Genomic DNA, 24,887 nt, shown 5'->3' with positions numbered 1-24,887 from the left:
ATGGACCACAGTGCAGCTGCACAGCTGCAGTCTGCAGTGCAGGACTTGACCCAAGGAAGTGACACTTCTGCTGCTCAGCCTCTTGTCCTAGGGCAGCTGCTATTCTGCACAACAGGATTCCGCCCAAGGCAGTAACACTTCTGCAGCAGCATGGCCGCTCTTCACAGCCCGTTCCCAGGATAGCTACTGTCCATCTATCCCTGTTCTGCAGAAGAAGCTGAAAATCTCCTTACCCTGAAGGCAGACCCTTAGGGCTTTTAAAAAAAAAAAATGAGTCAAAAAGCCAAGCAAGCTCTAACTATTGATAGCTTCTATACAGAAAGAGAGCAGATTTCCAGCCCTGAAGAGACTAATAGTAGACAATCTCTAGACAAAATTCCAAAGGGAGATATAACCTGGTCCCCATCACTCTCCTAGCTCTCCTAGAAGAAATTAGAGATCTTAAAAGAGAGCTAGAAGAAAAATGGGGAAAGGAAAGAGAAGCTCTGCAAGAGAGTATGGAAAAGACAAATAACTCATTAAAACAAAGATTTGATAAAGTGGAAAAAGAAAACAACTTCCTGAAATGTGAAATGGAAAAGGTAAAGGACTCCCAGGGAAACAGAATTTGTGAATTGGAAAAGATAAAGAACTCCCAAGAAAGTAGGATTTCTGAATTAGAAAAGATAATGAAAGCAGGAATTGTGAATTGGAAAAAAGAAAATAACTCATTAAAAAAATTAGTGAAGTGGAAAAAAATTCCATTTAAATGGAAAACTCATTTAAAAATTCAATTGGACATATAAAAAAGAAGTAAAAAAAGTTAAAGTCAATAAAAATCAAAACTGAACAAATAGAAAAGAACAATTTGTTGAGACATCAAGCAAAACCAAAAAAAAAAAAAAAAAAATGAAAAAGCAGAAAAATATTAAGTATCTACTTGGAAAAACAACCGGCCTAGAAAAGAGATCTAGGAGAAGATAATCTGAGGATTATTGGACTCCCTGAAAATTATTATTAAAAAAAAGAGCCTAGACACTATTTTACAGGAAATCATCAAAGAGAGCTGCCCAGATGTAATAGAAATAAAAGGTTAAAATCGGCATTGAAAGAAATCATCAAACACCTTTTTTTTTTTTTTTATATATATATATATTTTATAATATTATCCCTTGTATTCATTTTTCCAAATTACCCCCCCTCCCTCTATTCCCTCCCCCCAACGACAGGCAATACCATACATTTTACATGTGTTACAATATAATCTAGGTACAATACATGTGTGCGAATATCATTTTCTTGTTACACAATAAACATTAGAATCCGAAGGTACATGCAACCTGGGCAGACAGATATTAGTGCTAACAATTTTCATTCCCCTCCCAGTGTTTCTTCTCTGGGTGTAGCTACCTCTGTCCATCATTGATCAATTGGAAGTGAGTTGGATCTTCTTTATGTTGAAGATTTCCACTTCCATCAGAATACATCCTCATACAGTATTGTTGTTGAAGTGTACAGTGATCTTCTGGTTCTGCTCATTTCACTCAGCATCAGTTGATTCAAGTCTCTCCAGGCCTCTCTATATTCCTCCTGCTGGTCATTTCTTACCGAGCAATAATATTCCATAACCTTCATATACCACAATTTACCCAACCATTCTCCAACTGATGGACATCCATTCATCTTCCAGTTTCTAGCTACAACAAAAAGAGCTGCCACAAACATTTTGGCACATATATGTCTCTTTCCGCTCTTTAGTATTTCTTTGGGATATAATCCCAGTAGCAGCGCTGCTGGGTCAAAGGGTATGCACAGTTTGATAACTTTTTGGGCATAATTCCAGATTGCTCTCCAGAATGGCTGGATTCTTTCACAACTCCACCAGCAATGTATTAGTGTCCCAATTTCCCCACATCCCCTCCAACATTTGTCATTATTTGTTCCTGTCATCTTAGCCAATCTGACAGGTGTGTAGTGGTATCTCAGAGTGGTCTTAATTTGCATTTCTCTGATCAGTAGTGATTTGGAACACTCTTTCATGTGAGTGGATATAGTTTCAATTTCTTCCTCTGAGAATTGTCTGTTCATATCCTTTGACCATTTATCAATTGGAGAATGGTTCGGTTTCTTATAAATTATGGTCAGTTCTCTATATATTTTGGAAATGAGACCTTTGTCAGAACCTTTGTTTTTAAAAATATTTTCCCAATTTGTTACTTCCCTTCTAATCTTGTTTGCATTAGTATTATTTGTACAGAAACTTTTTAGTTTTCATCAAACACCTTTTAAAAGAGACCCCAAAATAAAAACTCCAAGGAATATTGTGGCCAAATTTCAGAACTATCAGACTAAGAAAAAAAAATATTACAAGCAGCCAGAAAAAAAAATTCAAATACTGAGGAGGCACAATAAGGATTACACTCAAGATCTAGCAGTTTCCACATTAAAGGATTGAAGGGCCTGGAATAAGATACTCTAAAGAAAAAAATTTGGAATGCAGCCAAGAATAACTTACCCAAGGAAGCTTCTTCCAGAGAAGAAAATGGACATTCAACGAAATAGGTGAATTCCATTTATTGCTACTGAAAAAAACAGAGCTAAACAAAAAAATATTACCTCCAAATATAGAACTCAAGAGAAGCATAAAAGATAAAAAGAACTCTTGAGAACTGTATTTCTGTTATAGGCATACATAAAGAGCACGTGTATAATTTGACTTTACTGTTATACTACAAAAAAGAGAAGTAGAAGTGAAAAGGGGGATTGAATCAGAAAAAGGGAAAAGGGGAGATAAAAAGAGGGAAATTACATCCCACAAAGAGGCAAAGGAAACTTATCATATCTGAGGGAAATAATGGATTGACTCATACTTATCACTGTATAACAAGATAAGGTCAAAATGGGCTCATGATCTAGGCATAAAGAATGAGATTATAAATAAATTAGAAGAACATACAATAGTTTACCTCTCAGACCTATGGAAGAGGAAGGAAATTGTGACCAAAGAAGAACTAGAGATCGTTATTGATCATTATATATATATATATATATATATATATATATATATATATATATATATATATATATATATATATATATACTTCAACAACAATAGGATATCATGATCAATTCTGATGGGCATGGCTCTCTTCAACAATAAGATGAACCAAATCAGTTCCATTTGTTCAATAATGAAGAGAACCAACTACACCCAGCAAAAGAACTATGGGAAATAAGTATGAACCACAACATAGCATTTCCACTCCCTCTGTTGCATTTTTGATTTCCTTCTCAAGTTATTTTTATCTTATGTCTAAGTATGATTTTTCTTGTGCAGCAAAATAATTGTATGGATATACATATGTACATATACATATTAAATAAGGAAATTCTCTGGATACTGTAAATGAAGTTGCTGGTAATAAGGTGTTTAATAAGTGAAAGGAAAAAAAAGAAAATTATAGACCAATTTCCCTAATGAATATTGATGCGAAAATCCTAAATAAAATATTAGCAACAAAACTACAGAAAGTCATGCCCAGGATAATACACTATGACTAAGTAGGATTTATACCAAGAATGGAGAGCTGGTTCAATATTAGGAAAACTATTAGCATAATCAACTATATCATTAACCAAAGTAACAGAAATCATAATTATCTCAATAGATGGAGAAAAAACATTTGACAAAATCAACACCCTTTCCTATTAAAAACACTACAGGAATAAATGGACTTTTCCTGAAAATGATCAGTAGCATCTATCTAAAATCATAAGCAAGCATCATATGTAATAGGAACAAACTAGAACCATTCCCAATAAGATGAGGTGTAAAACAAGGTTGCCCACTATCACCATTACTATTCAGTATTGTATTAGAAATGTTAACATTAGCAAAAAGAGAAGAAAAAGAGATTAAAGGAATTAGAGTAGGAAATGAGGAAACCAAATTAACACTCTTTGCAAATGATATGATGTTATACTTAGAGAACCCTAGAGAATCAACTAAAAAACTACTAGAAACAATTAACAACTTTAGCAAAGTTGCAGAATACAAAATAAATTCACATAAAATAATAAGCATTTTTATATATTACTAACAAAAATTCCAGCAGCAAGAAATGAAAAAAGAAATTACATTCAATATAACTGTTGATAGTATAAAATATTTGGGAATCTATCTGCCAAGCGAAAGTTAAGAATTATATGAACATAATTACAAAATACTTTCCACATAAAATTTTTTCAGTTGGAAAAAATATCAAGTTCTCATGGACAGGACAAGTAAATATAATAAAAATGACAATACTACCTAAATTAATCTACTTATTTAGTGCCATACCAATCAAAGTCCCAAGAAATTATTTTACAGATCTAGTAACAAAGTTCATCTGGAAGAACAAAATGTCAAGAATTTCAAGGGAATTAATGGAAAAAAAAAGTTAATGATAGTGGTCTAGTTGTGTCAGATGTAAAATTATATTATAAAACAACTGTCATCAAAATCATTTGGTACTCACCTAAGAAATAGAGTAGTCAATCAGTGGAATAGGTTAGGATCACAGGACAAAATATCAATATTTATAGCAATCTTGTGTTTGAGAAACCCAAATATCCCAGTTCTTTGGATAAGAACTCATTATTTGACAAAAACTGCAGAAAAAAATAGAAACTAATATGGAAGAAATCAGGGCTCAATCCACACCTAACACTACATACCAATTTAAGATCTAAATGGGTTCATGATTTAGATATAAAAAGTGATATTCTAAGCAAATTAGAAGAACATAGGATAGTTTACCTCTCAGACCTATGGAGAAGGAATGAATTTGTGGCCAAAGAAGAAATAGAACTCAAAATTGAACACAGTTGGATAATTTTGATTATATTAAGTTAAAAAGTTTTTGCACAAACAAAATTAATGCAGACAAGATCAGAGGGAAAGCAATAAAATGGAAAATCATTTTTACATTTAAGAGTTCTAATAAAGGCCTCATTTTTAAAATATATAGAAAATTGACTGAAATTTGTAAAAATTCAAGCTATTTTCCAATTGATAAATAGTCAAAGGATATGAACAGATAATTTTCAGATGAAAAAATTTAAACTATTTCTGATCATATGAGAAGGAGCTCTAAATCACTATTGATCAAAGAAATGCAAATTAAGACAACTCTGAGATACCACTATATACCTCTCAGATTGGCTAAGATGACAAGAAAAGACAAGGACGAATGTTGGAGGGTAGGTGGGAAAACTGGAATACTAATACATTGTTAGTGGAACTGTGAACAGATCCAGCCATTCTGGAGAGCAATTTGGAACTATGTTCAAAAAGTTATCAAACTGTGCATACCCTTTGATCCAGCAGTGGGCTTATATCCCAAAGAGATCTTAAGGAAAGGAAAGAGCCCCACATGTGCAAAAATGTTTGTGGCAGCTCTTTTCATAGTGGCAAGAAACTGGAAATTGAGTGGATGCCCATCAACTGGAGAATAGCTGAATAAGATATGGCATATGAATGTTATGAAATATTATTGTTTTATAAGAAATGATCAGTAGGATGATTTTAGAAAGGCCTGGAGAAACTTACATGAACTGATGATAAGTGAAATAAGCAGAACCAGGAGATCATTGTACATGGCAAAAACAACAAGATTATATGATGATCAATTCTGATGAGTGTGACTCTTTCCAACAATGAGATGATTGATGCCAGTTCCAATGATGAATGATGTGATGAAGAAAGCCATCTATACCCAGAGAGAGAACTTAGAGTGTAAATCACAACATAACATTCTCACTCTTTTTGTGTTGTTTGTTTGCATTTTATTTTCTTACTCATTCACTTTTTTTTTTGATCTGATTTTTCTTGTGCAGCAAGAGAAGTATATAAATATGTTTATACATATTGTATTTAACATATATTTTTACATGTTTAACATATACTGGATTGCCTGCCATCTAGGGGAAGGGATGGGGGGGGAGGAGGAGAAAATCTTAAACACAAGGCTATGCAAGGGTCAATGTTGTCAAATTATCTGTGCGTATATTTTGAAAGGCTTTATTATAGAAAAAAAGTATAATTAGCTAGATGTAAAAGGAAGTAAAAAATTAATTGAAGAAAATAAATACTACAAATTAGATTTGAAATAATTCAAGTGAATAAATCAATGAGGCATCAAGAATCAAACAAAACTGAAATAAAATGAAAAAAAAAATACAAGAAAATGTAAAATTTCTCATTGGAAAAAAAAAAATTGACCTGGAAAACATATTCAGGAGAAATAATCTTTTGTATGGATAATATTAGACTACCTAAAAGCCATGATGGAAAAAAGGAAACTAGATAATTTTTTTTAAGAAATCATCCAGGAAAACTGCACTGATCTGCAAGCTGCAAGCATCTAGAAAGAAATAATTCAAATACTGAGGAGTCACAATCAGGATTATTCAAGACCTAGCAGCTTTCCCATTAAAGGATCAAAGGTCCTGGAAGATGATATTTCAGAAGGCACAGAAACTTGGACTACAACCAAGAATAAAATCAAGCAATTTACTTTTCAGGGAAAAAGATGGATATTCAATGAAATAGAGTATCTTCAGTCATTTCTGATGGAAAAACCAGAGCTGAACAGAAAATCTGATCTTCAAATACAGAAGCCAAAAGAATCATAAAAAGGGTAAAAAGGGAAGAAAAATGTATTTTTAAATGTTAAAATATTTACATCATTATATGGGAAGATAATACATGTGACAATTAAGAACTGTATCTTCGTCATGGCAGTCAAAAGGAACATATTTAGAGGGTGTTACTATAACCTTAATGTGTTGCTATAAAAAATATTAGGGATGGAAAAGGAATTATACTAGGAGAAGAGAAAAGGGGAGATGAAATGAGGTAAATTACATCACAATTGAGAGAAGAAGGGAGGGGGAGATACCACGTGTGAACTTTAATCTCATTTTGGCCAAAAATGGAGAGACATACATACTTAGATTGCCATAAAAAAACATTTTCACAAGTGGCAGAGCCAAGATGGCAGAGAATAGATAGGTCTTTGAGCTTTTTCTTCCCTCAGATTGACACCAGATCAAGCCTCTAAACTGTTTTTAGAGTGACAGAACCCACAAATATTTGAAGTGTAACAAATTTCCAGCAGAGAATATTCTGAAGAACTTCAGAAAATGTCTGTGTCATTCTGGTGGGGGAAAGGAGCTGCAGGCCAGTGCAGGTGTAGCACAACACAGAGTAGTACAGAGAGATGCAGGATGAAGAGGCTTCTGAGCTCTGGGGGAATCTGGTAGAAGGTTTGTAGCCAAAATACAGCAATGTTTGCTACTTTGTCCTGGTTCAGAAGCCAGAGGATCTGCAAATTAGCTGTGAGACTGCCCAACACAACTGCAGAAGTCCAGCATAATGCTAGACTTGGTCACACCCACCCAGGACAGGAAGGAAGCCAGCACCACCAGCCCCAGGGCAGTATGAAGCTGCTCTCACCTATAAAGGAAACTTGTGACAATCTTCCCTTTGCCCTAAGAGCAGACCTCAAGCTTTAAAAACAAACAAAAAAGCAAAAACAATTTTTATCTTAAATCTCTATTATGGAGATAGAGTAGAATAGACCTCAAACCCTGAGGACATGAAAGTTAAAATATCTCCAGATGAAGCTTTAAAGAGCAATATAAATTGGTCTCCATCTCATAAAGCTCTCTTGGAAGAATTGTAAAAGAATCTTAAAAGAGAGTTAGAAGAAAAATGGGGAAAGGAAATGAGAGCTCTAAAAAAAGAAACACAGAAATTATCTGAAGAAATTCACTCCTTAAAGAATAGTTTTGGAAAAATGAAAATCAATTCCCTGAAAAGCAGAATTTCTGAAGTGGAAAAAAAAAAATCCAATGAACAAAATAACTCATTTAAAAGTTCAATTGGCCAGGAGTGAAACAAGTGTCCACTATCATCATTGCTATTCAATATTGTATTAGAAATGTTAGCCCTGGCAATAAGAGAAGAAAAAGAGATTAAAGAAATTAGAGAAGATAATGAGGAAACCAAATTATCACTCTTTGGAGATGATATGATGGTATACTTAGAGGATCCAAAGAATCAACTAAAAATATAAAAATATAAATTATAAATAATCCACAACTTTAGCAAAGTTGCAGGATACAAAATAAATCTGCATAAATCATCAGCATTCTTATATATATATCACTAGCAAAATCCAAGAGCAAGGGATACCAAGAGAAATTCCATTTAAAATAATTGTCGATAGTATAAAATATTTGGGAATCTATCTGCCAAGGGAAAGTCAGGAATTATATAAACAAAACTACAAAACACCTTCCACACAAATAAAGTCAGATCTAAACAATTGGAAAATTATCAGATATTCATGAATAGGTCCAGCAAATATAATAAAGATGACTATACTGATGAGAGGGAAACCAGACAGCTCAGTATGTAAAATCACTAACAAAACCTTATACAAATTTAAATGGATTTACAGTCTCTGGAGAAGAACTCCTTTCTTAGTTAAAAGGACTTACATTCTCTGGAGAAGAATTCTTTTGTTGTACAAATTTCTCCATATCTTCTGGAAGCAGAAAAGCCTATTCAGATGCTTAAGTATTCTTATTCTGTTCTATTATTCTGTTTCCGTGTAAAGTTTTCAGATTATGTTTCTTTGCAATATTACTTCTCTCTTGAAGCTGATATTACCCATCAAGACATCTTGGCATTTATTTCTAATCAATAAAGCCTTTCTTATCACAACTTTGAGTAGGCAAATTCTTTCCCTAAGGATCCGCCCATAGAACTTTGGAGAGAAAGGACAAACAGATCCATCCTGCCCAATTCCACACTCTCATCAATACTACCTAAAGTAATCTATTTATTTAATGCTATGCCCATCAAACTCCCAAGAAACGAGCAGATAACCTAGAAAAAATAACAACAAAATTCATCTGGAAGAACAAAAAGTCAAGAATTTCAAAGGAATTAATGAAGAGGAAAGCAAATGAAGGTGGTTTAGCTGTACCAGATCTAAAACTATATTATAAAGCAGCGGTCATCAAAACCATTTGGTACTGGCTAAGAAATAGAGAAGTTGATCAGTGGAATAGATTAGGTTCATAGAACAAAATGATTATAGCAATCTAGTGTTTAACAAACCCTAAGGTGTAAACGGCTGAAACTCTGAAAAATGTGTGATTGAATCAGACAATCTAGCATTTAAGGCTAATTACCTATTTGATATGAGACAATGACTCTATTAGCATATGTTTGGATAAATGGCTCTTTTCACTGTTTGGTGCTTACTCAATGTTTGATGTTAAGATAATAGTAGGCAGGGGTGGAGGGTGGAGTGAGAGAGGCCAGACTTCACTTGGCAGGTGGACTCCAGAATCAAGAAGAGATCTTTGGCAAAACTCCTGGCAGTTTGCCTGCTTCTTTCCCTTCTCCCCCTAAAGACCAAGGACTTTTACTTATCCTGACTCTGGCTGATCCTGAGGCCTCCAGGAAGCTAATCCGACTTTAACACAAAAGCCCCAGATTTGGGGATAAGAATTCACTATTTGACATAAACTGCTGGGAAAATTGGAAATTAGTATGGCAGAAAGTAGGCATAGATCCATACCTAGCACCGGATACCAATATAAGGTTGAAATGAGTTCATGATCTAAACATAAAGAATGATATTTAGACAAATTAGAAGAACATAGAATAGTTTACCTCTCAGACTGGTAGAGGAGGAAGGAATTTGTGATCAAAGAAGAACTAGAGACTGTTATTGATCATAAAATAGAAAATTTCAATTATATTAACTTTAAAAGTTTTTATACAAACAAAACTAATGCAGATAAGATTAGAAAAGAAGCAATAAACTGGGAAAATATTTTTACATCCAAAGAATCTGATAAAGGCCTCATTTCTAAAATATGTAGAGATTTGACTCAAACTTATAAGAAATCAAGCCATTCTCCAACTGATAAATGGTCAAAGGATATGAACAATTTTCAGATGAAGAATATGAAGCTATTTCTTGTCATATGAAAAGGAGCTTCGAATCACTATTGATCCGAGAAATGAAAATTAAGGCAACTCTAAGATACCAAAATACACCTATCAGATTGACTGAGATAACAGGAAAAGATAATGAGGAATGTTGGAGGGGATTGGGACACTCATGTTGTTGATGGAACTGTGAAAGGATTCAACCATTCTGGAAAGCAGTTTGGAGAACTATGCCCAAAAAGCTATCAAACTGTGCATACCCTTTGATCCAGCAGTGTTTCTACTGGGTTTATATCCCAAAGAGCTCTTAAAGAAGGGAAATGGACCCACATGTACAAAAATGTTTGTGGCAGCCCTTTTTGTAGTGTCAAGAAAGTGGAATCTGAGTGGATCCCTATCAATTGCAGAATGGCTGAATAAATTTTGGTATATGAATGTTATGGAATACTATTATTCTGTAAAAAATTACCAGCAGGATGATTTCAGAGAGGCCTGAAGAGAATTACATGAACTGATGTTAAGTGAAATGAGCAGAACCAGGAGATTATTATACATGGTAATAGCAAGACTATAGGACGATCAATTCTGATGAATGTGCCTCTCTTCAATATTGAGATAAGTTCCACTTATGCAATGATGAAGAGAGCTATCTATACACAGAGAGAGAACCATGGGAATTGAGTTTGGAAACACAACCTAGAATTCTTATCCTCTCTGTTATTTGCTTGCATTTTGTTTTTTTCTTAGTTTTTCTTTTTCTTCTTTCTTGATCTGATTTTTCTTGTGCAACAAGATAACTGTATAAATATGTATACATACATTGGATCTAACATGTATTTCAACATATTTAACATATATTCGACTACCTGCCAGCCAAGGGAGGGGGTAAGGAGAAGAAGGGAAAAATATGGAACAAAAGGTTATGCAAGGGTCAATGTTGGAAAAATTACCCATGCATATGCTTTGTAAATAAAAAGCTTTAATAATAAAAAAAAGTTCAATTGGCCAAATGCAAAAAGAGATTTAAAAAAGCTAACTGAAGAAAATAATTCACTAAAAATTAGAATTGAACAAATGGAAGCAAATAACCCAATGAGACATCAAGAATCAGTAAACAAAACCAAAAAAATAGAAGAAACAGAAGAAAATACAAAATGCCTTGTTGAAAAGAACCTGGAAAGTAGATCCAAGAAAAATAATCTAAGAATTACTGGAGTTTCTGAAAACCATGATGAAAAAAAAAAAAGATGTGTAGAACCAGAAGGTAAAATAACCATTGAAAGAATCCATAGATCACTTCCTGAAAGGGATCCCAAAATAAAAACTTCAAGGAATATATTAGATAAATTCCAGAAAAATCAGATCAAAGAGAAAATACTGAAAGTGGCCAGAAAGAAACAATTCATATGTTGAGCAGCCATAATCAAGATTACCCAGAATCCAGTAACTTCCACATTAAAGGACCCAAGGGCCTGAATATAATATTCCAGAAGGCAAAGGGACTTGGACTATAGCCAAGAATCACCTATCTAGCAAAATTAAGCATTATCTTTCAGGGGAGAAGATGGCTATTCAATGAAATAGGGGATTTTCATTTATTTTTGATGAAAAGACCAAAATGGAAAGAAAATTTGCTCTTCATCTGAATACAATCCTTGCTTTGCAACAACAACAACAACAAAATTCGGTTCTGCACATATATATTGTACTATAATATAAGATATTTAATATGTATGGGAATGCCTGCCATTTAGGGGAGGGGGTGGAGGAAAGGAGGGGGAAAATTTGGAACAGAAGGGAGTACAAGGGATAATGTTGTAAAAAAAAAAAAATTACCTATGCATATGTACTGTCAAAAAAATGTTATAATTATAAAATTAATAAAAAAAAAGAAAAGAAAATTTGCTCTTCAAATGTAGAATTCAAGAGAAGCATAAAAAGATTTTTTAAAATGGAAGATATAAAAGATATAAAAAGAAGTATGTGTGGTAAAGGGATTGTCCTAAGAAGAAGGAAGGGAAGGCAAAATCAAACCACAAAATAAATAAGAAAAAAGTTAAGGAGATAAATAGAATTCTAGAAAAGTTAGGTATAACTAACCTTTGGAGAAAATTGAATGGAGACAGAAAGCAATATTTTTTTTTCTCGGCAGCATGTGGAACCTACACAAAAATTGATCATATATCAGGGCATAAAAATCTCAAAATCAAATGCAGAAAGGCAGAAATCGTAAATGTATCTTTTTTTCAGATCATAATACAATAAATATTACCTGTAATAAAGAGCCAAGGAAAAATAGACCAAATATTCATTAGAAACTAGATAATCTAATCCTAAAGAATGAGTGGGTGAAACAACAAATCATAGCTCCAATCAATAATTTCATCCAAGAGAATGACAATAATTGAGACAACATACCAAAATTTATGGGGTGCAGCTAAAGCAGTTTTAGGGAAGTTATATATCTAAATGCTCACTTCCATAAAATAGGGAAAGGGAAGATTAATTAATTGGTCATGTAACTAAAGAAAACTAGAAAAAGAACAATCAAATATGAAATTTGAAATTTTGAAAATAAAAGCAGAGATAAATATAATAGAAAGTAAAGAAATTATTGAACTAATAAATAAAAATAAAAGTTGGTTTTATCAAAAAAGCAACAAAAATAGATAAATCTTTAATTACTCTGATTATAAAAAAGAAAGAAGAAAATCAAATTGTTAGTATCAAAAATGAAAAGGGTGAACTTTTCACCAATAAAGAGGAAATTAGAGCAATAATTAGGAGCTATTTTGCCCAACTATATGCTAAAAAATCTGATAATCTCAGTGAAATGGATGAATACCTACAAAAATATAAATTGCCCAGATTAACAGAGGAGGAAATAAATTACTTAAATAGTTTCATTTTAGAAAAAGAAATTGAACAAGCTATTAATCAACTCCCTAAGAAAAAAATCTACAGAAACAGATGATGTGCATATGAATTTTACCAAACATTTAAAGAATAATTAATTTCAATATTATGCAAACTATTTGGGAAAACAGGGAAAGTAGGAGTCTTATCAAATTACTTTTATGTCACAGATATGTTGCTGATACCTAAACCAGGTAGGGTCAAAATAGAAGAAAGTATAATATAGACCAATTTTTCTAATGAATATTGATGCAAAAATCTTAAATAAAATTTCAGCAAATTATCACAAGAATAATAATACACTATGACCAAGTAGGATTTATACCAGGAATGCAGGGCTGGTTCAATAAAACTATTAGCATAATTGACCATATCAATAACAAAACCAACATAAATGATATAATTATTTCAACAGATTCAGAAAAAGCTTTTGACCAAATACAGCTACCATTCTTTTTTTTTTTTTAATTTTATTTTTTTTTATTCATTTTTCCAAATTATCCCCTCCCTCCCTCCACTCCCTCCCCCCGATGGCAGGTAATCCCATACATTTTACATGTGTTACAATATAACCTAGATACAATATATGTGTGTAAATACCATTTTCTTGTTGCACATTAATTATTAGCTTCCGAAGGTATAAGTAACCTGGGTAGATAGACAGTAGTGCTAACAATTTACATTCGCTTCCCAGTGTTCCTTCTCTGGGTATAGTTATTTCTGTCCATCATTGATCAACTGGAAGTGAGTTGGATCTTCTTTATGTTGAAGATTTCCACTTCCCTCAGAATACATCCTCATACAGTATTGTTGTTGAAGTGTATAGTGATCTTCTGGTTCTGCTCATTTCCCTCAGCAACAGTTGATTTAAGTCTCTCCAAGCCTCTCTGTATTCCTCCTGCTGGTCATTTCTTACAGAGCAATAATATTCCATAACCTTCATATACCACAATTTACCCAACCATTCTCCAATTGATGGACATCCATTCAACTTCCAGTTTCTAGCTACAACAAAAAGAGCTGCCACAAACATTTTGGCACATACAGGTCCCTTTCCACTCTTTAGTATTTCTTTGGGATATAATCCCAATAACAGCAATGATACAGCTACCATTCTTATTAAAAACACTAAAAAGTATAGGGATAAATGAGGTTTTCCTGAAAGTGATAAGTACCATCTAATCTAAAACCATCAGCAAGCACTATCTTTAATGAGGGTAAGCTAGGAGCCTTCCCCAAAAGATCCATAAGTGAAGCAAGGGTGACCATGATAATTACTACTATTCAATATTGTACTAGAAATGTTAGCTTGAGCAATAAGAAAAGAAAAAGAAATTGAAGGAATTGACCTAGATAATGAGGAAATAAGACTTTCATGATTTGCAGATGATAGTGGTTCACTTAGAGAATTTTAGAGAATGAACTAAAAAACCACTTGAAATAATAACTTTAACAAAGTTTCAGGATATGAAATAAACCTACATAAATCCCCCACATTTCTTTATATTACCAACAAAGCCCAGTAACAAGAAGAAATAGAAAGAGAAATTACATTTAGAATAATAATATAGACAATATAACATATTTGGGAGTCTACTTCTTAAGACAAACCCAGGAACTATATGAACATTTATCAGAAAAAGTCAGATCTAAACAATTGGAGAAATTTTAATAGCTCATTAGTAGGCTAATTTAATGTAATAAAAGTGAAAATTCTACCTAAATTAATTTATTTAATCTGTACCATACCAATCAAACTACAAAAAATTGTTTTATAGATATAGAAAAAATAAAAACAATTCAATTAGAAGAACAAATGGTCAAGAATATCAAGGAAATTAAAGAAAAAAATGCAAAAGAATGTGATCTAAACTGTACCAGATCTAAAACAATATTATAAAGCAGCATCAAAACTATTTAGTACTTGTTAAGAAGAATTGATGAATCAGATTGGCTAATATGCAGAAAAGGAAAATAATAAATAATGAAAATATGTCAGAAAATAGGGACATTCATGAATTGTTGGTGGAATTGTGAACTGACCCAACTGTTCTGGAGAATAATTTTGAATTATGCCCAAAAGGCAATCAAACTGTGCATTTCCTTTGATCCTTTAGTGATATTGCTAGGTCTGTATCACAAAGAGATCATAAAAAAGGGAAAAGAACCCACATGAACAAAAATATTTATAGCAGCTTTTTTGTGATGGCAAAGAATTGGAAATTGATGGAATGCCCATCAATTGAGGAATGGCTAAACAAGCTGTGGTATATGAATGTAATGGACTACTATTGTGCTATAAGAAAAGGTTGAGCAATTAGATTTCACAAAAAACTAGAAAAACTTATATGAACTGATGCCAATTGAAGTGAGCAGAATCAGGAGAATACCACAGATGATGGCATCGAAATTATGTAATGATCAGCTCTGATTGACAGTTCTCAGCAATAGAATGATTTTTGCTGATTTAAGACAATTTCAAAATGAAATAGAAAATGCTACTCACATCTAGAGGAAGAACTGTGGAGTCTGAATGCAGATCAAAGTATACTATTTTCACTTTTTTTTTCCTTTTTTGTGTTTTTTTTTTCTTTTATTCTTTTTCTTCTTTCACAACATGATCAATGTGGAAATATGTTTACATAATTGTACATATATACTCTATATCAGTTTGTCTGCAATCTTGGCAGGGCATGAAAGGAAAGGTAAAAAAATGAAATTCCAAACATTAAAAATGAATGTTGAAAACTGTCTTTACATGTAATTGGAAAAAATACCATTTAAAGAAAAAAGAAGAGGAGGAGGAAGAAAATATCTTGAAATCTAATATTACAAAAGACAAAGGATAAAGGCTCACAACTGAAAATAACTTGCAGTGTAAGTACAATCTTATATGGGAAATCATGAACCTTTAATAAAAATTATACATGCATATATATGTATATATATATACACATACATACATGTACATATCTGTGTATGCATATGTGCATTCAAACATTTTCAATTAAAACACCAGAAATGTGAAAATTTTGAATGCCAATATAAAATTCAAGAGAAATCTATAAAGGTAAATTCACATGAGCAACTGGAAATTCTAACACTAAAGTCTCTAGGTCTTTTTCCATATGAACAGTTGCCCCCATCCTGTATTGTACTTCTCATATTTATTTTTTTAACCAAATCTAAGGTTTGAAATTTAATAGGGATAAATATATTTTATCATTTTAACCTAAAGAGATCTTTTTGAATCTTGATTCTGTTGTCAAAAAATAGATTGTTCTTCCAAATCTGTGCTCAAGCCTTTGAGAATGATGGCCAGCCCTTAAACCTGTTTATAAAACCCCTAGTAATCATTCAGGGTTAAGGCACTTAAAGGAATGGAAGGGAGGAGTTTACATTCTCATGAATACAGTGTATCCAGCAATGAAGCTGTACTAGGACCCAACACAAAAGCTTACAATGAAACCCAAGCCCACGCATTGATCCCCCTTCCCCGTTTCCAGTGTCATGGAAATATGCAGGCTCTGGGCTGAGGAAGCTCACTGGCATTGTCACAGACAGCAAGCACTTGGGGCAGCAGTGTTCTGCTGGATCTCTGCAGGAGAAGATGAACAGAAGGAATGAACAGTTGGGCTTGAACTAGAGCTCATAGCCACACCACACCACATCATACTTTACCTATCCTCACAGAGCCTTGAAGACCCAAACCATGGATATCAACCACACAGCACCAAACAGCAGCTGAACTGCAAGTGTCTTAACCAAGGTTACATAGAAAGTAACTAGCAAATCTGGGATTTGAATAGACATCCTCTGACTCCAAAGCTCTGCTCACTGTGAATTTGGCTAGAATGCAGGTATGAATGGGAAAGTAGCATGAGATAAGGAGGGAAAAATAGGTAGAACCCACAGAAAAGATGGCCTTGACTATCAGGCTATGAAATTTGGATTTTGTATAGTAAGAATAACAGAGTCTATCCCATCAGGGTATCTATACTGTAATTAGGGAACGAAGACATAGTAAATGACACAGAATAATTTTTGCTAAGTTGAATAAAAGGCAAGAATGGATGCTACTGCTAGGTGCTATGGGAAAAAAAAGTAACCTATTTCTTTATTTCTGTAGAAGAAACTATTACCTTTCTAAGGCACTTTAGTTCACAACTTCAGAGACTTGTTTGAGTCTTTTTTCTAGGTTATCCCTTATTTCCAATTTATGAAGTCTGGCTGATTTTATCCCTACAAAATACATTTATCCTCTTTTATGCACTCATTTATCCTCTTTTATGCACTTCAGGCCTTCATCACCTTATACCTGGACTATTATAATAGCTTCCCCTTGTGCCCTCCCTCCTCCACCAACCTCCTGCCTCTCCAATCTCCACACAGATGCCAGACTGATATTCCTAAAAACAAATGCCTGACAATTACTCCCAAACTTGAGAAGCTTCAATGACTCTGTATTGTGTCTAGGATAAACTTCAAACTTTTTTGTTTGGTATTTAGCATTCTTTACAATCTATCCATCTTGATTCTTGGCCCACTATTTCCTTTCCACAGTCTATCTTCCTTCAAGGCTCATTTCAATTGCCACCCTCTACATGAGATCTGTCTTAAATACCCAAATTGTTCCAGTCGCTTCCTCCTCCCTAATTAATAATCTCTTGCAGAAATCAAATCATTTTGAAATTTTATATTTACTTATCCATAAACATATTTTCCCTACCATCACCACCAGTCTAGTAAGCTCCATGATGGTAGGGTTATTTTTAATTTTGTCCTTATGTCCACCATACATTAACAAATGATTGCTGAAGTGAATTGAACTAAATTGGGAGTGATTCGGATTGTACCATTGAGGAGGTGGGAATCATAGTAAGCCTTTAAGTCAGAATGAAGGTAAACAATAGAGAATATGATCCAAAGTAGACAGGAGTAGGGGGAAAAAGTGACAGTGTTTGAAGAGTGACAGTGTGACCTTGCAGGAGCAGTTAGTGATATCAAGCAATGGAAATACAAAGGCATCACCTTCCTAGAGTTAATTTCTCGTTCATATTTACCTGTTTGAGGCAAAATATTTTCTCAAAGGGACTGTGCCTTTCAGACAAATATTTCTGGAAGGTCCCAGTGCATTAGGACTAATGATTGCTTGTGATTCCCTTAGACTATCTCTCTTCTAGCCATCTTATTGTATGTGTGGAACATTCAATGAACATGTTTGTCTGCATTTAGGGGAATAAGTTAGAGGGCTCCTGGCTCAAAGGGAATCATCTTTCCTAGAACCCAAGAGAGGAATGCTAGATTTGACTCTTGGTCACTATAAAAGCTGAGAAATAAAACTTGGAGGGCACTAGTTTGTTTCCCTTACTCCTTCCTCCCCTTTACTTCTTCATAACTCAGCAACAAATAAACTTCTACAGCAATTGGTATGGATCAGGACTGCATGACAGATGAGGAATTGATACCAGAAGCAAGTAACTCTGAAGTGGAAATAAGGACCTTGTTAACCTCAGTTGTCTGGTAGCCATGGTTATACATCCTATAAAGCAGCTGCAGAATGTTTTGTACAGTCTAACTGAGAACACGATAAGTTTCTAATTTGTAGACACCAGGAGCAATAATGTTTATGGACCACATCAATGTCCAGAAAAGCTTATTCCAGAATGTATACCTTGATTACAACACCACAGAAGATTCTGCCTTATGTTTCTGATGTAGTAGAAGCTTTCCTCACTATTCTAAAGAAGAGGAACCGAGTTGGGATTTATAGCATAAGAGAAAAAATTCTGAGATATCAATCACACAACTTGCCAAAGAATTGATACAAGTGATCAAAGAGACCAGTTCAGAATCTGAAATGGAAAACTGGGTTGATTATATTAGTGACAAACCTTCCAATGATGTGAGATACCTATGAAATTGAAAGCATACATGGTTTAGAATGGAGACCTAAAGTTCCCTGGAGAAAACAAAAATAGAAAACAATTGAATGGTACAAAGAGAATTTTTGCAACTTGAAGAATGTACAAAAAGCTCTGGAGCCCTTTCCTGTGGAATTAAAATTTTTATAATAAGAAACATTTATGGGACAAAAAAGAAGAAAATCATTCTACCTTTTAGGTACTTAATCAAGGTACTGAAATCAAGTTACCAAACAGAGTCTTCTTTCCTTTTGGAAGTAGATTCAGGTGTTTTTGCACAAAATCTCAAGCACATAATTATGTTATAAATGATAGGTATTCTCTGTTCATGGAAGAATCACATTTTGAGCTAGTTTAATGGAATTTTGTTCTACTGTCAAATGTATTCTCAAAGGACGATGCTACTTTTCTGCACAATAGGAAAAACAATGGGAAATAAGATGAAAAAAGTGTGGAGAAACATAATGTAACAGATGTATCTACAAGTCCATCCTTTGATTCAAAAGTTCCACCAACCAATCAGTCTCACTAGTCCAGAAACCAATTGTGGCAGTAGGGAAGGCATCACTGGCAGGGATTTTCCTCTGCTCTTACACAGTGAATATGCTACAGCTAGTTCCCCCTTGCTAGGATTGTTACAAACTTGAATCTTAAAGTAGTACAGAGTAAGTTTTTGTTTTAATTATTTCTTGAAATTCCATTACATGATTTACCAGAAAATGTAAAATACTTGAACGTACAAAGCAACACAGTTAGAATGAGATGAAAGCATTTCAAGCACTTTTAAATTTGGGTATTTGATTTTTAATAATTAATTAACTTCAATAAAGGTAACCTGCAATTTAAAAACTTTCTTTAAAAGAATATATTTTTTAAAAATAGGAATATAAGATTTGTGTAAGTTTCTAAATTAGCTATTTTCACTACAAAATATTCTTAAATTAAAAAGGAAATATTCTAAATTTTTCCCTCCCATCCCCCATCACTTTCCCCTAATAAGGTATTTTTAATGTCTAAAAACCAAATTTCCCATTTTGCACACATACACACATACATAATAGTCTAAACCATACCAGAGAGTTTGATTCAGACTGCACCATGGAAGACCAATGAAGACAAGATGTTTTGAATTCTGCCTGAAAATAAGGCAACATCTTAGATCTTATTGTAAGTATACTAAACTTATAAATTAGCTAGACCTTATTGCAGAGTGGTCTAAATCTTTCCTTCACATCATTCCCATTCATTCTAGCATCATGTGCTCATACTTTTTATGACATCTTGATTATACTGTCTCTAACCTCAGGAAAACCAAAAAAAAGTTACCTGAACAGATGCCAAAAGTTGATTCAAAATTATAAAATATTTTATAAAATATAAAATTATAATTTAACATTTATATAGTTCCTACTGTGCACTAGGCACTGCTCTAAACATTTTACAAATACTCCCTCATTTGATCTTTACAACAACCCATTTTCATTATTCCTATTTTATAGATAAGGAAATTGAAACTCCCAATAAGTAAAGTAACTTACCACATAGGTAGTCTATGTCACATAGGTAGTGTCTGAGAATTGTAAATAATTCTCAAAATGAGGTCTGAGAATTCCAGGTGCATCCCCAAAATTCCTTCAGGAGGTACAAAATCAAAACTATTTTCACAAAAATATTAAAGGCATTTTAATTTTTTATTAAAGCTTTTTATTTACAAAACATATGCATGGATAGCATAGGTAATTTTTCAACATTGACCCTTGCAGAGCCTTCTGTTCCAAATTATCCCCTTCTTCTCCCCAACCCTTCCCCTAGATGGCAGGTAATCCAATACATGTTAAATAGGTTAAAATATATATTAAATCCGATATATGTATACATATTTATACACTTATCTTGCTGCACAAGAAAAATCAGATCAGGAAGAAAAAACTGGGAAAGAAAACAAAATGCAAGTAAAAAAACAAAAGAATGAGATTGCTAAGTTGGGTTCACACTGGTTCCTATAGTTCTCCTCTCTTTGGGTTTAGATGGCTCTCTTCGTCACTGAACAAGTGGAATTGGTTGGAATCATCTCATTGTTGAAGAGAGCCACGTCCCATCAGAACTGATCATCATATAGCCTTGTTGTTGCCATTTATGATAATCTCCTGGTCCTGCTCATTTCACTCAGCATCAGTTCATGTAAGTCTTTCCAGGCATTTCTGAAATCATCCTGCTGGTCATTTCTTACAGAACAATAATATTCCATAACATTCATATACCACAACTTATTCAACCATTCTCCAACTGATGGGCATCCACTTAGTTTCCAGTTTCTGGCCACTACAAAAAGGGCTGCCACAAACATTTTTGCACATACAGGTCCCTTTCCCTCCTTTAAGATCTCTTAGGGATATAAACTCAGTTGCTGGTCAAAGGGTAAACACACTTTGATAGCTTTTTGAGCATAGTTCCAAATTGCTCTCCATAATGGTTGGATCCATTCACAGTTCTACCAACAATGCATCAGTGTCCCACTTTCCTGCATCCCCTCAAACATTCACCATTATCTTTTCCTGTCATTTTAGCTAATCTGCAAGGTGTGTCTCAGAGTTGTCTTAATTCGCATTTCTCTGATCAGTAGTGATTTGGAACACCTTTTCATGTGGCTACAAATAGTTTCAATTTCTTCATCTGAAAATTGTCTGTTCATATCCTTTAGCCATTTATCAATTGGAGAATGGCTTGAATTCTTATAACGTTGAGTCATTTCTCTATATATTTTAGAAATGAGAAGGCATTATACTTTTGAATATAGTTAATATCAATAGATTTTGTTGCTGTTCAGTCATGTAATCATGATTCCATTTGGTGTTTTGTTGGCAAAGATACTGGAAAGGTTTGACATTTCCTCCTCCAGACTGTTTTATAGATAAGAACTGAGACAAACAAGGTTAAGTGACTTGTCCATGTTCACATACCTAGTAAGAATCTGAGGCAGAATATGAACTGAGGAAGATAACACTTCCTAACTTCAGGCTCAGTATTCTATTCACAGAACCAATTAACTTCCTCTAAATATCAACAGACATAATCTATAAATAAAAGCTCTTTAGGATCCTTAATTTTTAAGATTGTACACAAATCTGGGGCAGCTAGGTGGTGCAGTGCATAGAGCACCACTCTTGAAGTCAAGAGGACCTGAGTTCAAATTTGGTCTCAGACACTTAACAATTCCTGGCTGTGTGACCGTGGGCAAGTCACTTAAACCCAATTGCCTCAGTAAAATAAATAAATAAATAGGTTGTACAGGAATCCTAAAGCCATAAAGTTTGAGAACCACTGATCCAGTGCAATGCCTTCACTTTGGAGAGAAGCAAATTGAGAACCAGAAGACCTTTCCTTAAAGCCCCTAGTTAGCAGATGGCAAAGCAGGGGTTCCCAAGGTTATCTATCTTTTCACTCCAAATCCAATGGTTTTTATATTGCACTATGCCATCCTTCTTTCATTCTCTCTTCATGCCATCACTGTCATTCAGATACTAATTTCCCAATACATGTCTACAAAAGTTTCAATGAGGCTTCTTGACTCCAATCTTTCTTCATTTGTTCTTCTATCTGAAAAGGAATATTAGATTCCTTTTGGGGGGATCATTACTGGTTTTCAAGACCTTCTATATTCTGGTCTTGGAATAAGAAATATTACTTTTTATATAAATGCTACAGGTTATATAAAAAAGTAGATATTGGTTATACTTCTGTTCTTCCCACATGTACTATAGTACTGAGCATATAGTAAATATGTGGTTCTAAGTAGTCACTAAACATGCAATTTATGAATCTATATAAATTTCATCCTCCTCATTTTATAGAGGAGGTAAGTGAAGCTAGGAGAAGGGAAGTGATTTATTTATAATTAGGGATGTGTCAATCATTATTACCAAGAGTTAAAATATAAGCAGCTATCTGGTTCAGTGGATAGCACACTAGGCCTGGAGGAAGATCTGAATTCATATTTAGTCTCAGACATTTACTAGCTTTGGGACAAGTCACTTACTCTGATTCCCTTGGAAGCAGCTAGGTGGCTCAAGGGATAGTGTCTTGAAGGAATACATGAGTTCAAATCCAGCCTCAGACTCAAACTAACTATGTGACTGAGCAAGTCACTTAACTTCTATTTGTTTTAATCTACTGGAGAAGGAAAGGGTATGCCACTCCAGCATTTTTGCAAAGCAAACACTATATAGAGCCACAAAGAGTCAGACCCAACAGAATAACAACACTTTACTTCCAATCTTATGCCCCAAAGTGAATCAACTTTTGGAGACAGTAAAAAGCAGATATTATCAACATGCTGAAGCATCTCACAGATCCTCCGGTGATAGATCTAGGACAAAGAATCATGATTCTCTGAGAATTTTTGCAGCTCTTACAGAAAGGACAATTTGAGCAAAAACAAAGATGTGAAGTGCTCAGCATAGTGCCTGGCACATAGCACCTATTATATAAATATTAGCTATTATTATCATTATTGTTGTTCTCATATAACATGATTTCTGTGTCTTGTAATGTCTGAATTGCCCTCCTTCGCAGCTTCCTCCTCCTACAATCTCTAACTTCCTTCAAAGCTCAGCTCAACAATTTCCTGATCCTATATAGCAATTGGTATCTTCCTATCACCACCACAACAAAAAACTTGAATTTACCTCATATCTATTTTGCTCTTATATATACATATATATGTATATATATATATTATATAATTAACCAATCAACTTTATTAATTGCCTATCATCCAGGACTGTGTTAGTTATATGTTATATATATATACATATAACTAACACAGTCCTGGATGATAGGCAATATATATATATATATATATATATATATATATATATATATATATATAATTGCAAATCCTCAATAAAATTTAAGCTCATTGATCAGAGACTATTTCATTTAATCTTTCATATTCTCAGTAACTAACACAGTCCTGGATGATAGGCAATTAATAAAGTTGATTGGTTAATTTCTCAGAGGAGGGCACATTGTCAGAAGTGCTGAGTGGCTAATGACATAACTTACTTTTCTATGGAAATGTCTCTACCATCACTTTTCATATCCCCTGCCCTCCCAGAGGACCACGTAAGTATAGATTTGTGTGTATATGGCAGTGAGAACAATATAATATAGGAAGTCTCAAAAGTCTTAAAGCCTAAGTCCTTACTAAGACTTTTGGGACACCTTGAATGAAGAAAAATCCTTTTGATTCCAGCATCAGGAGCATGAAGCGCCTGTAAAAAATAGAACTTTGCGCCTTAGGCCTCATAGAACCATGTCACATTTTGTTTGCATCATAGCACAGGGGTTAGAGAGCTGGCTTTAGAAACAGGAAGACTTGCATTCCAGTCTTGTCCTGATACATGCTCACTACATAACCTTGGGCAACTTAACCTCTCAATATTCTAGGTGACTCTTTTATTTCCTGACTTTAGTCAGAAAATAAGAAGCAGGTCTCATCTTGCAGTATTTCCAACACCTTAGAAAATTAGAATAGTTGCAATGCAACATGTGAATCACCTCTTGAAAAAATCAAAGAAGACAAGTCAAAGGATCTGGATTTAAATTCTATCTGAGAAGCAGTTAGTCAAGAGATAAGGTAATCACAAAGGAGAATAGTGGCAGTCTTCACATATTTTTTTTTAATTCACTATTGTCTAGGATATCAGAATCTTATCAGACATATTAAATATAAAGATATTTTCCCCAATAGATGGCTTCCCTTCTTAGATACAATGATTATTTTGAAATAAAAGGTTTGGTTTTTTAAATATCTTATGATTTGTTATAATTTACCTCTCTTCTTTGCATGGTTAAAAAAATTATACCCTTAGCTATAGTTATTACAGGTACATAATCTCATTCTCTTCTGTTTTTTGGTTTGTTTTTGTTTATGTGGTGTGATCTTTATTGTTCATCTCCCATAAATTGGTGCTATTTTACCTCAATTGAGCTTCACTGCAAGATAACCCTTTTATTCTTCCCATACTGATTCTTTAGTCTGTACATAA

At 33.7% G+C, this 24,887-nt stretch overlaps 1 pseudogene; it reads left to right on the top strand.

The window, feature by feature from the left end:
• LOC141552882 (dTDP-D-glucose 4,6-dehydratase pseudogene) lies at positions 1-18,987 on the top strand (annotated as a pseudogene).
• Positions 18,988-24,887: the final 5,900 nt, after the last annotated feature.

Source organism: Sminthopsis crassicaudata, chromosome 2, assembly GCF_048593235.1.
Source record: "Sminthopsis crassicaudata isolate SCR6 chromosome 2, ASM4859323v1, whole genome shotgun sequence".
NCBI lineage: Eukaryota > Metazoa > Chordata > Mammalia > Dasyuromorphia > Dasyuridae > Sminthopsis > Sminthopsis crassicaudata.
The sequence above is the reverse complement of the archived record's forward strand: the minus strand, read 5'-3'. Positions and strand labels throughout refer to the sequence as shown.